This window comes from Pollachius pollachius, assembly GCF_949987615.1.
Source record: "Pollachius pollachius genome assembly, chromosome: 2".
NCBI lineage: Eukaryota > Metazoa > Chordata > Actinopteri > Gadiformes > Gadidae > Pollachius > Pollachius pollachius.
In genome coordinates, this window is record NC_136935.1 from 31688646 (window position 1) to 31692475 (window position 3830).

The window sequence follows — 3830 nt, forward strand, 5'->3', positions numbered from 1 at the left end:
GACAAGGAGGGGTTAGCTAGCGGTGGGCTGGACCAGAACCAGCAGAGCGTGAACTCTTCATGGATCCATCCAGTGTTGGGCCGTTCCACTGCAGTCCCCAGCTGTGAGGTTTAGCAGCCGCGCTGGGGCAGAACGCGGAGGCGTCCCAGCACAGACCAGGGTCTGTCTGGGGGAACGTCCGCTAGCTTTTGCCTTTGATAGCGCTCCGTCCATGGGTGCAGCTCAATGACATCAAAACGTGCTCTATTTAGAAGACTCCTGCCCTGCCTTGCTATCCCTTACCACACTGGTATTAAGAAAACACAACACCATATTCAATTGTGTTAAAGTTTCCTTGTGTTCAATTATGTTGTGTATATAATATTTATATCCATTCTTGGAATTATAATTTGGATATGGATTGCGTTACACTCATTTATTGTTTACAAGTGCGTGGGGGAATATATTGGTTTTCATTTGCATTGATTTTGTGTCAAATCAGAAAATGGCGAGAAAAGGGAAACTGAATAAATGTGTTGCTATTTTAAAAGTGCTTGTTTGTGGTCCACCTGTAAGTGGAAACACGCGTGTGCTGCTGTTGATGTGACAGAGGTGAGGAGGAAGACTGTAATAGAGAGCCAGTCATGCCTGGCCCTATTGACAAACCCATAATCTACTCTCACTACAGGGGTTAATAAGCGTATTGACCTGCTCGCTCATTATGACCTCACTTCCTACTGCTGAGGGACGCCAATGGTGATACTCGCATGCAGATGCAATGCATGCTGGGATGTGTGTGCGTGTGTGTGTGTGTGTGTGTGTTGAGCGTGTATGCATGTGCGTGTTTGCATGTGTGTGTAAGCTGTGTATGCGGAGGTGTGTTTGTTTGTGTTTGTGTGCGTGTGTGTGAGATCTAGGAGCCTGTCTGCCTGTGTGAGTGTGTGTCCAGAGTGAATCCTAATAGAATGCAAAGTGCTCCCCTAGCTGTTCCTCTGTGTAAATCTGAATGGATCAGACATGTGTTAAGTACGCGGAATAACAAACAAACCAAGCCGCCCAGCGTTTCTCTATTCCCCCTCTTACCCTCACCGAGTGTCCCTTAACACGCCTAACCACCTTGGCAGCCCCATCCCTTTGGTTTCAGCGCCACATTTAGCGGAAAAAGAAACACAACGGTCAGCCACCAAGGCTGGTTTTAGCGGTCACCTTAAACATGGACGCTGCGTGTGTTTATGTAGTCAGAGGGGCCAAAGGACAAGACCACAGCGGCAGAGGAGGAAGTGGCAGTGAGCCGGCCACGAGCGGGCCCTAACCTAAGACCCGCGGGGCAGACTTAGCTATTACCTCCATTCAGCCGCCGCTGACCCACATGGGCCTGGAGTGGCCCAGGGCGCGGGGTCGACAGGGATTGGCTGCCCCAGCTCTATAGACTACAACTCCCCAGTATAATACCCAGGATTCATAGGTCAGGCTGCTCTGTGAGCCCGGTCAAGCCCACTGGGGTTGGGGTGAGCAACCGGGGGCATTAACCCCCCGGGTTTGGCTTTGGCGAGGGGTCATGCTGGCTTTTGGTGTGTGTGGGAGGGGGGGGGGGGGGGGGGGGGGGGGGGGCTGCATTGTGATTACAAAGAGGCGCTCGTATGCACCCCACCCACCTGCCCCATCACCGCGCTCTCACACATATGTGAACGTAGCGCAGACATACACACACACACGCACTAAAACACACACAAACACACACAAACACACACACACACACACACACACACACACACACACACACCTATACACACACACACATACACACACACACACACACACACTCTGTCTGTATTCGCATACCTCACCTCCCGACACATGCCTGAGCCTGCCTCTCCCAGATGGATGATTGGCAGTCATAGCCTTAATGCTGACACCATGACAGCCCACCAGAGTGTTTGCGTGTGTGTTTGTGCGTGCATGTGTCAGTGTCGGTGGTGGATGGGAGAGGCTGGTCAAGGAGGGTCACGTTGTGTGGTGACTGACGGCTCTTAAAAAGGACGCCTGATGGACTTGGCCCTGCGGTTGATGGAGGTGCCTTTGTGGAGTTTTTGTGGGTGCGTGGTGTGTGTGTTTTTGTGTGTGTGTGTGTGTGTGTGTGTGTGTGTGTGTGTGTGTGTGTTTGTGTGTGTGTCTGTGCGAGAGTGTGAGAGAGAAAGAGACAGAGAGAGAGGTGTTGTGTTTCAATGGAGAAGAACAAAGTTGATATTGAGAGAAATTGTATTGAATTCAATTATATAATTATGTATTCTTCTGACATATTGCCACATCAAATCTGATGACCCTCTGTCATCTGTACTTGAAAGTCAAACCTAATATAACTTGTTAGCGGCGGCTCTGAAAACATTCTCAGCAGTAGCTCCTGTATCTCTGGCACAGTTTTCCTTTTCCCTCTGGAATATTCTGCCTTTTTATCTCTTCCCTCTCCCTGTTGGGTTCCCCCAATTCCAGTACCCCATTAAGCTTCTGTATTCAGTGTGTGTGTCTGTGTGTGTTTGTGTGCATGTGTGTATCTGTGTGAGTGTATTCCTTTGTGTCTGGTTCTGTGTGTTTGTTTGTGTTTGCATGTGTGCCTGTCAGACAGAGTTCATTTGAATTTCCTCTCAATCACTTCCTATTACCCAGGTGATAAATCAACAGCACTAACTGCTGCCCCGGCCAGCCCCACTACCCCAGGGTCCCAATGCCCTCCCCGTATCAGGGGTACCTAGAGAGAGAGAGAAAGAGTGGGGGGGGGGGGGGGAGAGAGAGAGAGAGACAAAGGGAGAGAGAGGGGGGGAAAGAGAGAGAGAGAGGAGTGGAGAGAGAGAGATAGAGGGAGAGGGAGAGAGAGATTGAGAGAGGTAAACAAAAGGCTGTCTCTTTTCTTTCCGTCCATCCCTCCTTGCTGCAACTGAAGAACAGGATGAGGAAGTTCAGAGGTCAACGTTTAGGGCGAGATTGACCACACAGAGGGTCAGATTTCTCATTGAGCAATTTACTGCATGCTTCACACACCTGTCCATCGTCATAGGGAGATACTAGATGCTCTATACAAGGCTGTTACATCACCTAGTAATAATAACATCAATATTTATAGATTACCAATAAGTTATGTTAACGAAGATCGATCTAAATTACACAGATGAGATGACTTTTTGATTAACAACCCACTATACTGTGCTTTAATGAGGGCGTGTACAGCAATATTCCCTATTAGGTTACAGCAAATATTTTGCTTGATACTAAGATAAATCACCATCAGAATCACACTCATTGAATGAAATCCTTCTGATATAGGGCTTGACTTTGGTTCCTCTCCTTCCCATTTTGACAAGCAATGCTTTGGAAGCTGTGCACCAGCCAAGTGTGTATTACTCTGAATGCAGTACCCAGATCCAGATGTGTGTGTGGCCTAATATTATATCAAGAACTCAAAGCTACAACAGCTTGTTTGCTATTTGTCCTCATTATATAATTTACTGTGAAGGTTCTACCTTAGCTTTGTGAGGCTAAGATAGCATTTTTCTTAGTGATGAAACGAGTGTGTGTGTGTGTGTGTGTGTGTGTGTGTGTGTGTGTGTGTGTGTTCATAAGATAGACAGCTACAGAGAAAAAAGCGCAGGAGATCTGGGACATTTGGAAACTGTACGGGGAAAGGAGAATGGGGGAATAATATTATGCAAATATGGCGAGCTATCAGGACTGCACTGAATGTGTGCGAGTGTCTGTCTGTGTGTGTGTTGTGTGTTTGTCTGTGTGTGTGTGTGTGTGTGTGTGTGTGTGTGTGTGTGTGTGTGTGTGGTCGGGATAGGGGGGTGGGGGCTGGGGGG

At 48.3% G+C, this 3830-nt stretch overlaps 1 protein-coding gene across 2 annotated transcripts in view; it reads left to right on the forward strand.

Moving 5' to 3' along the window:
- The window catches only part of pax5 (paired box 5), a gene marked incomplete at both ends in the record, with an annotated part of 43357 nt that overhangs the window by 26885 nt on the left and 12642 nt on the right, over positions 1 to 3830 (forward strand). The window lies entirely within an intron of this gene.